The 13,204-nt window shown below is 48.3% G+C and overlaps 1 protein-coding gene across 7 annotated transcripts in view; it reads left to right on the top strand.

Moving 5' to 3' along the window:
* Nucleotides 1-8,636: 8,636 nt before the first annotated feature.
* Nucleotides 8,637-13,204, top strand: part of ATP2B4 (ATPase plasma membrane Ca2+ transporting 4) — a 780,797-nt gene continuing 776,229 nt past the window's right edge. For 5 of the 7 annotated variants that reach the window (XM_086923502.1, XM_086923496.1, XM_086923498.1 and 2 more), the window contains exon 1: nucleotides 8,637-9,244. The gene's annotated coding sequence lies outside the window, so the exon portion shown is untranslated. The remainder of the gene's footprint in view (nucleotides 9,245-13,204) is intronic. The other 2 variants (XM_086923497.1, XM_086923499.1) reach the window with 2 other exon arrangements.

Genomic DNA, 13,204 nt, shown 5'->3' on the forward strand with positions numbered 1-13,204 from the left:
GTAGTGCGGTTAAGATGTTGGATACATGTACCAGATGTTCTTTCCAGGATGAACTAAAGATGACTATATCATCCAGATACACCGAACTGTATGAGGTGTGTTTTGCCAGTACCCTGTTCATTAACCGCTGAAAGGTAGCGAGGGCTCCATTGAGTCCAAACGGTAAGACAGTAAACTCAAAGAGCCCATCTTCCGTTGCAAAGGCTGTTTTGTGGCGATCCTCCTCCCTGAGTGGCACCTGCCAATACCCCTTGGTCAGGTCAAGGGTGGTAATGTAGCGAGCATCCCCTATCCGCTCTATTAGTTCATCCCCCCGGGGTATTGGAAATGCGTCAAAAGAGGACACAGCATTCAGGGCCCTAAAGTCCATGCAAAAACGGGTAGACCCGTCAGGTTTAGGGACCATGACTATGGGAGAGGACCAATTGCTCTTAGAAGGTCTTATCACCCCTAGACGAAGCATGTCCTGCACCTCTTTTCTTACATCAGCCCTTTTTGCAGCTGGAATGCGATAAGGTCTTTGTTTTACTATCTGTCCTTCTTTTGTGCGTATTTGATGTTCCGCCAAATGGGTACACCCAGGGGTGTCTGAAAAGATAGGGGAGAAGGGGAGTAGAGTTGACCTCAACTCTTCTTGTTCTACTTCAGACAATTCTGGGTTCATTGGCAGTTGGTTCAGGGTGGACCCACTCCTTTCTTCTGGTAAGGTTAAGTTAGCCTGGCGGGGACATGGACCAATCCATTTCTTGAGGAGATTAATGTGGAAAGTTTGTCTCCTATTCTGGGACATTTGCAAGCTGTATGTGGTACGCCCGTAAGTATCTACAACTTTATAGGGGCCTTTCCACTCACTCCGAAACTTTTGGGTGGACGAAGGTAGAAGCACCAGAGCCCAGTCTCCTTTTTCTAGGGTCCTCCATTTTTTCCCTTTATCATAGTATCGTTTTTGAGCAGCTTGAGCTTTCTCTAGGTTTGAATATGCTAAGTCCCTCAATTTGCCCAATCTAGATCTTAACTGCTGTGTATACTCCAACAGATTTCTCTGTTCAGCGGCTCCTTCATTTTCCCAGGCTTCCCTGGTGATCTCTAACAGGGACCGTGGTTGGCGGCCATAGAGCAATTCGAAGGGTGAAAATGCCAAACTACTCTGTACTTGTGATCTTATCACATACAACGCTAGAGGAAGTACTCTGTCCCAATCCTTGTTCTCGGTAGTTAGTAACTTCTTCAGGGTGGTTTTGAGGGTCCTATTATACCTCTCCACGAGGCCATCCGTCTGAGGATGATAGGCGGACGTTCGGATGTGGTGTAGGTCAAGCGTTTTGCACACCTCTTTCATCATCCGGGAAACAAATGGTGTTCCCTGGTCCGTGAGAATTTCGCGAGGGAACCCTACCCTTGAAAATAACTCCACCAACTTGTCCGCTACGTTCTTGGTAGTCGGTGTACTGAGTGCAAAGGCTTCTGGGAATCTAGTGTTGTAATCAACCACAACAAGAGCGTAGGTATGGCCACGCGATGTACGTGGTAGTGGTCCAATTAGGTCCATTCCCACCCTATCCCAGGGGTTCCCAATGATTGGCATTGGTTGTAGGGGTACTGCGGGCGGGCGAGTCAGGTTCTTTTTTTGGCATACCTTGCACTGTTTACAGTATGTGTCTGCCTCCTTGTATATACCAAGCCAATAAAAGAGGCGTACGATATTCTGAGTTGTTTTTTCACTACCGCTATGCCCAGCAGTTAGGTGTGTATGGGCATAGAAAAGAATCTGTTCCCTGAATTCCTTGGGCACTACAAGTTGAGTGGGCTCTCCCTCTTTACTTTCCCTATAGAGCAGATCGTTTTCTATCCTGAATCTGGGGTAACTCATTGAGGGAGAGGTTTGAGAGTGATGGGCTGCTTCCCAGGCATTCAATAGAGAAGGATCATTGGCCTGTGCGAACTTAAACCCTCTGTCTAACACCCATGGGTCTACTGACAGGTAAGCTTCTGCGGTGTGGTCTTTTAACTCCCTCTTGAATAAGGATAGGAAGTCTGGGTTATCCACCCCTAGTATCAACTCTTCGGGTAAAGACCTTACTACCCCCACCTTAACTGAGCAAGGCTCTCTACCTATTGGGTGTATGGTTGTTCGGGCCATAGGATAGGGTTTGACGTCACCATGGACGCACCTGATTAGAACAGTACCTTCCTGGCCTATCCGGTCTGGGTGCAAAAGTCGTTCCTGAACAACTGATTGACGACAACCCGAATCAAGTAAGGCTTTCACTAGCTTCTGGTTAACTCGTACCCTTACGAAAAAGGATGGGCCCATTTCGGAGGTGTACATGACTGTCCTTGGGATATAGCCGACCTCCATGGGTTCTTCCGCGGGTCTTCGTTGGGGGCACATTCGGGCTATGTGCCCCCATTCTCCGCACTCGAAGCACTGTGGCCCCTTCATATGGGGACCTTCCGGCTTGAACTGACGTGGTTTAATTGGTTCTGGTACAGTTTTTTTCTTCTCAGGTTTGGATGTGGATGGTATGGCCTTGGTATTTTTCTCATTGTCCCAAGGAAAAGACCGGGGTGCTGCTCTGTTATAGTTGGCCGCCATTTCTATGGCTTGGGCCGCCGTTAGTCCGGGGTGTTGTCTTAACCACCTCTGTGTGCCGTATGGTAAGACTTCCATGAACTGTTCCAGTATAATACTGGACATGACCTCTTCTTTACTCCGGATATCCGGCCTGAGCCATTTTTCAGCAGCCATCTTTACCCTTAGATACATGGTCTTTGGATTCTCACCCGGTATTCCTTTCTCTTTTCTAAACCGTAGACGGTATGCCTCCGCATCCATCCCTAGGTGGTCTAATATCACCGCTTTTATGTCGGCATATGAAGACGTTCCTGCATGATTTGCTACCTGATAGGCAGTTTGAGCCTCTCCCGAGAGTAAGGGCGCCAAAAAGAAAGGCCATTTCTCTTCCGGCCATCCGCAAGCTCTGGCTGCGCGCTCAAAATTCAGCAGGAACGCGTCTGGATCTTCCCCACTCACGTACTTTTGTAAGGCTACCCCTGATGGGTGTGGGCCTACGGGTCTTCTGCCCATTGCAGTTGTTGAGAGGGGAGTTTGTACAACTTTCTGGATGGCGTCCAATTGTTGGGTCATAGACATTTTGAACAAGTCCCGGTCAGCATCAGCTGTACTTATCTGTTGGCCTATTGCCCACTCTAGTTTTTGTTGTCCATCAATAAGCGTTTGGATCACTTGTTCCATTGCCATGGTCGTTTTGGGAGGGGAGGATCCCACTTCTGACACCAGTGTGGACGTGGGTGAAGGGACGACCGTGACACCAACTGTAGGGTTTAAGGAGGGTTTTATTTTGATAGCTCTTAAAGGTTTAGTGACCAACGTCTTTCGTGTCCTGAATGTTAGTCTCTCCCGTGCGAAGGTACTGGGGTCCGTGGCGCTGTTCGTCTAGAGGTTCTTTCCCAGGAAGATGAGTCCTCACTTCGGGCACCGGGGGTCTCGCCACATGAAAGAAAGAAGACCAACAAGGCGGAAAGCCGTTAGGACACAGTCCTCCAATGGGGTTGCACCAGGGGGACCCAGGGAGTGTTAGGTATACACCCAGTGTATATAACTAATAACTGCCGTGCTCAGTGTAGGAGGTGTTGGGAACAGACGGTAAAGGAGGGTAGGGTGAGGGAAAGGAAAGGTAGGACTAAGGGATAAATGCAGCGGGAGTGGAACACACAGTTGCGCTCTAAGCACTAGCGTTACGCCTGCCTATCCAAGCCACCAAACGCCGCCGTACCTGTGTCAGCCACACTCCTCCCTCGGGAGTGTGGCACGGCGGTCCGCAGGGACGTTGGCCTCCTGGCTCGCCTCGTGGGTCGGCTTCACCTTCGGTTCCACTGTAGACTCCCGCTTCGGTTCTTCGGGTCCCGTCTTCTGTTACACTCCGCTTCTCCGTCTCTTCATGTTCCGCCTTCTTCCTCGCTGTGTTTCCACACGGCGTATAAGACTTCCCCTGTTTTAACCAATGTAGAGTCAGTGACGTCACGGAGGGTCGGGGCTTCCCCCTCGTATGTCGACGCCCACTTAAAGGGCCCGTTGTCCTCGAACTCGCTGGTAGTCTCGTTTCCGTGCTCCCACTCGGGATCCTGTGGAGAAGCCGGAAACGACAGATCAGTAAAGGCCGGGCTACACCATTCCCGACGGGTAAGGTCGCTGGCTTTACAAATGCTTACTGGTCAGACTTCGAACTCTTGTCGGAAAACGAGGTGTTTAATATAATTGCAAGCTTAAAGCCCTCTTCAAACACTATGGACCCCCTCCCAACCACATTAGTAAAAAAACTCAATCATTACCCCTTTCTGGACAAAAATCATCAACTCTTCTCTCACGTCAGGACCTTAAACTAGGACCATCAGACCCATACTCATGAAACCATGAGCCAAACCTAACGAAGTGCATTCTCCGACAACTCAACAAACACATTGACGATTTCAACCTCCTCGACACCTTTCAATCGGGATTCAGGAAAGGTTGTAGCACCAAACCAGCTATGCTCAATATTTCTGACGATAGCCACAGAGCTATAGATGAAGGCTAAGCCTGTCTCCTCATCCTTATTGACTTATCAGCGGCATTCGACACAGTAAATCATCCAGCTTTACTTGAGACTTTGAAGAGGCGCTCTGGCATTAATGGCATAGTACTAAAATGGTTCACTTCCTTCCTTCAGCACAGTTCACAACAAATTAAAATCAACTCCTGTCTCTCTAGACCAACACAAGTCACATTTGGGGTCCAACAAGGATCCATCCTCTCACCATCCCTCTTCAATCTCTTCATGGAACCCCTGACAATCATTCTGAAAAAAGCAGGAGTTAACTACCACCTTTATGCAGATGACACACAAATCTACTACAAAATCAAATCTCCCAGCGACATTCGTCCCCTTAATGTTACACTAACCAAGATTCAAACTTGGTTCAACGCAAACGACTTAAACTCTCTAAACTGCTCCCATGTCCTACCCGACTTGGTTAAGTCACTAGGCATTACCCTGGACCAGAACCTATCAATGAAGGACCACATCAAACACTCTACAAAAGGTGTGCTTTATTCACTACAACACCTCAAGAAAATTAAACCTTTCATTCCACAAGATGATCTCAAGACAGTAGTACAATCCCTAGTCCTCTCCAAACTGGACTATGGGAACACCATCCTAATGGGGACACCCAAAGCTCACCTAGCCCCACTAAGGTCAGTCCTCAACATGGCAGCTTGACTCATAACTGGTGTAAAAAGATGTGAACACATCACACTAACCCTCAACTGGCTTCCGATGGAAGGTAGATGTATTCACAAACTGGACTGCATTACACACAACCCTTCACTCACCTTCGCCCAACTACCTAAACAATAAACTGGTAAAAGCGGGAAAATCCAGAACTCTGAGAAGCACTAACTCATTTCTTCTCTTTCCTCCAAAATTGAAAAGGAAAACCACTCGGTGCTGATCCTTTTCTGGGAATGTACACAGGATGTGGAACTCACTCCCTAGAGTCCTCAGATGCAACCCCTCCTTCTCCTGCTTCAAAAGGGACCTGAAACTCCGTCTCCTCAACAAATACTTTACTGACCAATGTCAACTAACCTAGACTCTAATAACCTAGTTGACTCCCTTTTCCTTTAAAACACTCACCATGGCATTCAAAGCTCTCCATGATACGGGTGCTCGCTACCTTAGGAATAGAATCGGCTTCCACCACCCTGCTAGATCATTACGTTCTGCATCGCTAGCGCTGGCCACAGTTCCATCAATTAGGCGAGCCCGCATAGGGGGTCGCTCTTTTAGACGTCTGGTGCCCCAACTCTGGAATGCACTGCCTTTGTCATCTGCACAGCCCTTCAGCCGAACCAATCCTAAGGGTGCTACGGGCCAAACTACTACCTGCAGTGACCTACGGCCACTTGGCCTTTCCCGGGAAAATGGACGTATTTCTGGGAAACCTACAAACAAAAGCTTATAAGAAAATCTTCTCCGTTCCGCAGCACGTGAGGAGGTCGAGGATGAGACTCGAGCTGGGCTTGACATGTGAAAACCTCTACTGCCTGGGAGACCTAATCAAATACTATATACACACCTTACGAGCACCAGGACAATCTTTGAAAGAGCAACTACAAGCTGTGTTTAAGGACGAACACTCCCCTTGGCATAAACAGTTGCACCTTGCCATCTCTACATTAAAGATTGAACCAACCTCTCTCACTAACCCAACTATCCCTCTGCTAACGTGGAAAAAAACAATAACAAAACAAATCATCTCAGTTTCATTGCAGACTGACGTCGCTGGGCTATCTAAAAACGAACTTTTCAGTGTCATAATTTGCTTTGAATGAATCATATATCAAGGGGAAACCTCAATTATACTTTAACTACTCCCTCAACCCCCAGACTCCCAACAAAATATTATATATGAGGCTGCTAGCCCTACCCATCTTTGATTTTAACCCACAGTGGGCTTGGTGGAATGAGCAGCCCATTTGCAGGTTCTGCAATTACATACATGAGTCCTGGCTCCACCTGCTTTGCTGCTGCCCATTCTTTGCTACCGATCGACGTCGCCTACTGATCCCCATCTTTCGGGAACAATCGCTGAGACACTGCAGCGAAGCATCGACCTTGTGTTTTAGTAACAATTCAGCCCAGGCCTTAGCAAGAGCTGGGAAGTTCGTTAATATCATTTTAACTGCACTGCATAAACGCTCAGTTTTGAGAACCTGATCACGATGTTATACATTCTAAAATTTTAATCTAACATGCGTCGCTCTGTTTGTACATTACGGTTTTTATTAACTGTATAATAAAGATACATAGATACACTGCCTTTGTCTTTGAGGAAGATAGAGAATCTTCTTGCCTTCAGGAAAGATCTCAAACCTGGCTGTTCGGCCAATGATCTCTTCGAGTTTTTGTGCTCTGTGCCTGCTAGGTCTGATAGCGCCGGGACACTCTGCCTGAGTAGCTGAGCGCTTTATAAAACCCAACATAACATAACATAACTCCCCTCTAACTAGACCATCAAAGATAGGTGGTAACTGGACTGTGTCAACCACCTAGGTTTTTTGTCTCCCTCTTCCTCACTGTTTGCCTAATTATTATGTTTTTGGTTATATCTTTTTTTTTGCTTTCTTAGATCATGCTATTTAATGAACCCTTTATCTCCTGTGTATTTGTAAAGCGCTCGGTTACCCATGGGTCAAGCTAGCGTTATATAAAACTTTTAAAATTATTATTATTTTTTTTAAATAGGCTGCTATTTGTAGTAGTAAAGATTTGAGAAGCTTAATCCTCGCCTCCGTGCCTTTAATAGAATCTAAAATTCTTGTCGCGGATGCTGGAAAATTTTGTATACAGCATTTAGTTTCTACCAGTTGATATTCATCTGTGTACACAGCTAGTGCTGTGTTTCTTGGCTCATTTGTGACTCATATTGAGCGCAGCTATGATGGCAAGTGATTCCGCCCAGTAACATAGTCTGCAAGCAGGATAGTTCATCTATACTTCAGTTTTACTTCCTGTGATGCCACATGCGAGGTCATGCGCTGTGATGTCACACTCATTCAGCCTAACTTGTTGAGTCCCCCCACTTATTTTGTTTTAGGACTTGTGCCCAGCGGATGGGTTCCCTTTTCTGATTTCCATGCTGTTTATTTATTTTTCTTATGTACTTTTTACTGTCTCGTCCCCCATCATTTTTCGCCCTTTTTGCTCTTCGCTGATCTTGCTTTCTTCTAACCTCCCTTTCATGTTTTTTATTCAGTCCTCCATTTTTTTCTTTATGCTCCCGCCTTTTTTTCTCTCTTACATAGTATTTCTCCTAGCTTTTCTTCCTTCTTCAGCTGTTACTTTTCGCCTTCCCTCTGTTCCGTCTTTCTTTACATTTCCCTCGTTGTACTACTGATCTTTTCATTTCTACGTCTCCCGCTCTGCTTTAGCTCAACTTCCTGTCTCTCCTGGTCGTTCTCCCCACCCCAACTCACACTCCCACCGCCTCAGACGTGGCTGGGCGGAGGTGGCGGTTTGTTCTCTGGTGTCCTCGCGCCGCCTCACACGCCCCGACTAGGCGTGTCTTGAGCGCCCTCTCATGCTCCCGAGTTGTCTCAACGTTTTGGCTCGCCTTCTATTGGTCTTTGGACTGTCAATCACTACTTGACCTCTCCTCTTTAGGCGGCTCCTCGCGGGCACTGTCACTGTCTGCTGTTTTCCCTCGTGGCGTCCTACATGGGGCTTTCCTTTCTAGTCCCGCCCCGCTGGCTGTTCGCGTGCCCAAGCCCCGCCTCTGCGCCATTAGTCCATCCCAATGTATCTACTCAGGCCGTGATCCCGCCCCCCCAAGCATGGTTCGTGCACAAGCTGCGCCATTACAGCTAAGTTAACACCCTGCCATGCTTTTAGGTGGGGTCTTCTCCTGATTTTCCGTCAACCGAAGCAGAGCTCAAGCCGTGGGCCTGCCTTGGGAGCAGGTTCCCATTGCTTCCGCATCCTCCGGCGCTACGGCTCCGCTGGCCCTGCCCTTTTTTTTGTCCTACCCCGCCCATCTTCTTTTTCCCCGCCCCTCGGGCGCGGCTCGCTTTAGGGGCGGAGGGGGCGGCTCGGAAACCGTTGCCAGGCGGATGACGAGAGGCTGCGGGAGCAGCAGTGAAGCCGCGGGCAGGAGGAGCGGAAGAGGCGTGCGGAGAAGCCCGAGGAGCCTCCTGGGGTGCCCGCGGCGGGAGATTGGGAGCCCTCCCCTCTGGACCCTTAGAGACACCCCCAATCGTTCCTTTCACTCTGCCCCTGGCAAGACCCCCCCACCTGCAGACTGTCACCCCCAACGCACACTCGGAGCAACTGCCAGACAGAAGGACGCTTTAGACAGCCCCCCCTCCCCACACGGTGCATAGTGGAAGCTCATGGGAAACACGCGGCCGGTGACAGGAAGCTGAGGAGTCCCTCATCCTCCCCGTGCAAACCAAGCAGCTCTCTTGTCCGAAATCACAACTCTCACCCTGAGGCAAACGGAAGACATCTCCGACAAGACAGAGTCCAGGTCTTCTTTGCACCGCCCCTGTGTGCACTGAACGGCTCTGCCCTCGTCGTCCCTGTGTGCACTACACTGCTTGCGCTACTTTGCCCATACCTGCGCCCTCCGTGGATTGTGCCAGGAGTTGTGCTTCAAGGGATTGCGCGAGGAGAGACGATACGTAAGTTCTGATGTAGCGGGAAAGTGGTGTATATTCCAGTAAGGGGACAGCACTGCCACAAGCGGTGGAATGTTGTTGCTGTATTTGTGGCAACAGTTGCAGAAGGGTCATCTTTACCGGTAGGAAGGGGTGTGTCTGTGGTAGAACCAGTGGTATGTGTGACTGTCGACTGCTGCATCGGGGTTTCGCCCCATCTATGTCTGCTGTTGGGGTTATGTCATCGTTTGTACCGCCACTGGGCGTTACAAGACCATTGGAGGGGTTGTAGCTGGCAACGGATCGTTGGGAGCACGTCGGTAATCTGTCAAAATTGATACCTCCATAGTGTGACCATCTGTTTAAAGTGAGAAAGTTGTGACTATCTGTGTCAATACTAGGATGATGTCATAGTTGGTGGTACCTCGGAGGTTGTGTGATCACACGTGCAACCCCAGGCTTTTGTATTTATCGGTTTTGTCTGTCTGTTGATATCTTAAGTGTTTGTGACCACAGGTGCAAACTCTGGGGAGACAAGGGCCTTGTACTCGTTACATCAGTGTCTGCCCACCGTTGAATGTTATAGGGATTAGGGAGTGTGTTGCTGTTGATGTCTGCTGTGTAGGTATGTGGCCGTCAGTGCCTGGTGGAGGAAGGGGCAGTGGGTACTCCAGGAAGGGTCTGTTCGCCAGTCTTTGCGTAGATACGGATCAATTGTTCATCCTCTTCACATCTTACTGTGGGGCTCCCTTTCCCTAGTACGAGCTGTCACTGACCACACCAGACTTACTCTGGCCCTACCGTGTGCCAGAAAGCAACTGGTGTACGCAACGCCTTTTTCAGATCCTCATTTAGCACCTCTACAGATAGGGCACCATGTCTACGGGGCACCTCCCTGTATACGTAGCATGCGCCCCATACCCGGAGTCGAACACCATGGATTCATACAGATTGCCTTCAGGTTATTGCCCTGTGTGCAGAGCATCCTTTCTAAACTGCCCACCATGTTTTCATAATGCCATTATTCGCAATGCCATTATTCACATATGAATCCTTTGAGCCTCTCTTCTTGGGGAAATAACTTTGCAAATGCAGACTGGCAATAAAACTGCCCGTAACGCAATTCGGATAGTCTGTAATTCACATTACGCTTTATTTGAGGTGGCCTGGCCAAGCAGACACCTACCGAGGTTCTCTTTAAGTGGCGCATTGAGTGTATGGACCCATTTCCAGGTACTGTTGAGCTGTGTGCGTCATGTGAACATGCATTTATCTGCAGATGGGCATTATGTATCTGTGGGTCGCACTTGTGCACACATTGCTCCTTTGGTGGTGAGCTGCTCTGCACACATCGTCTCTGTATACTAGGGTTTTTTTGTGGACACCACACTTTCAGATTGACACCTTGTGCATAGAGAACACTGCTCTGTGATGGGCGCTGTGTCCAGGGCACCCCCTGTAAAGGGAAAGTGATGCGCATTCTCCTGCTAACGAGCTGCCAGTGTCCTTCTTCTTTTAATTCATTTGTGGGCACACATTATACAAACCATATTTCTAGGAGGGAACCTTCCTCATTGCAGTTATCTGCAGTTGAGCATGGTGTACACAGCACTTCTTTATAGATGGAGCACCACCTGTGCACATCGCCTCTCTACAGCCAGGGCAGTGTGTTGAAAGCACCTCTACCACAGAAGGTGCGTCCTGGTACACATCAACTCTCAGTAGAACACCACCTGCACCGCGAGGGCTCTCTCAAGATACGGCACTATACACAGCTCTTTACTCGCTTTGAAAACCTTTCTGCGGCGAAGGAGGGCCAACATATAAAGGTTGGGCTCTCGAGGGTTGCCAGGGAGGGACTAATGGACGGCGAGAGAGGGTGAACGCAAGGGAGTGATGGGAGGATCCCGCAGAGCTGGCAGTTATAATTAGCCGATCAGCAGGTTGTGGGGCTTCCCTCCCATGGTAGCACCTACCCAGTCTGTGGAGAGGGTGGCGGCGGAGGAGAGGCAGACTGGGCTTTGCCCAAGAGGAGGAGGTATCCCGGTTGGGTAGCCAGCCCTCGAGCGCAGGAAGATGGGAAATCTATACTGGGGAGGGCACGTGAAGGTCGTCCAGGCTGGGATAGTGCAGGAGGATGGAGATCCAGTACGGGGGTGGGGAAGCGTGACAGGCCAGGCTATGGGAGGTCTGGGCCATGCGTGCCGGAGGGAGGGCAATCGATGCTGGTGTGAGTGCAGGCAGGGTCAGTGCATAGTGATGCTTCCTGGCGCCATTATTTTCGAAATGTAAAAAACTCAAAAGTGATGGGTACAGAAAAAACGTTTTTTTCGTTAAAAGCAGTATGAGGTAGGGTAGACTGGGTAAAGATGGAGATCAAATGAGGGTCCGTTTGTGCTACATAAGAAGGGCCACATGTATATTCGCAGATCCGATGGTCTTTTTCGTTTGGAACAGAGGTTTTATTTCCCTGTTAGCCTTAAAAACTGAACTGTCAATTCAAACAGTGGTACCCAGAAATGATGCGCAGCTCTCCTATAAGTAAAATGTCTTCATCAGATACTAGGTGTGTGAGCAACCGTGCAAGAGAGACCGCTATATGTTCATTGTCAGGCGTGACTGTTTCACCCAGGCTTGGAATTTTCTTTGCATTCTGTTAGTCACTAATCTTGTCAAAGTGCAAAAAGGGGAAAAAAGGGCTAAGACGAGCTGCTCGCACCAGTCATGAGGCACCTCTGATTGCTGTTTGCCTGTTTACTGAGTTACCATCCACGTGGTTATATGTTGGCACATTTTCAGGTCCTTCATGGTCTGCCCCACACAGTCCACCAGCAATGTACTGGTTTAACAGCATTCTTTCATTCTGCGCTTGTGCCTTTTCCTAACTCATTGGTCCTTGGGTATTGCTCTTTTAGAAACCACCTTACCCATATGATTTAGGTCTTAGCCATTCTCCCTCCCATCCCCACTAGCTTCTCTCTGCTCATCCAGGTAGATAACTACATGTTTAGGGGCTTGACCATCTGGTACTCCCTTCAGTTCCCCTTAGAGTTGAAACAGACTCCACGGATTTCACAAAGTACTAAATACCCCAAATGAGGCCTAATGCTCTTGGAGCCTAGTATTCAACAGGGTGCTCCCTGCTCTCCTTTTAACAGATTTTCATTGTCTGGTGGTACGAAACCTACACAATACCTTCATAAATCTGCAGACAACCTGGTCATGGCCAGCTGTATTAGGGCTCATTAGCCCATGGGGGCATTCCCAAATGAACCCACACATTTTTGTTTCCAGAATTGAGGATTCTCCTTCCCTCCGAAGATCATATTTTATTCAGGACACAATGTCTAAATAAAATAGTGGGGGGACTAATGAGCATAGGCAATGTTGAATCGCCTCACAGGACATGATGCTGCAACTCTAACATAACCCTTACTTGAAAGTGAACAGGCCTATTGTATGGTCAAAGCGAGATACCGCCTTTATTCCATATATAAACATAAATGCAATTTATTATTCATGTCTAAACCAGATGAATACATAGGTTTCTTGTTTGTGAATTCAAAGTAGTGAATATATTAGACCAGTGGTTCTTAACCCCTTCGACGCTCATGACGAGCTGAGCTCGTCATGAACCGCGGGTTTTTTAAAAGTCAGCGCACAGCGGGAAAACCCACCGCGCGCATGGAGTTAACCTTTTTTCTTCTGTGGACCACCACGTAATCATTATTTGACCCCTGGGAACCCCATTAAATCATTACTGGAATCCGAGGACTTCTACTGAATCATTACTGGAAGATGGGGACCCCGGCCTAAGCATGTTCGATGACTTGAACCGCAAAACAATACACAAAAGAACAGAGAAACCAGCAGTTATCAATAAAATCACAAATAACCAAATATTTTAATAATATTTTTTTTATTGTAATGGTAAGGTTGGAGATTTTCTACATTTTCAATTCAATAGAGGCCACCCATTGTCCA

Source organism: Lissotriton vulgaris, chromosome 5 (genome assembly GCF_964263255.1).
Source record: "Lissotriton vulgaris chromosome 5, aLisVul1.2, whole genome shotgun sequence".
NCBI classification, from domain to species: Eukaryota; Metazoa; Chordata; class Amphibia; order Caudata; family Salamandridae; genus Lissotriton; species Lissotriton vulgaris.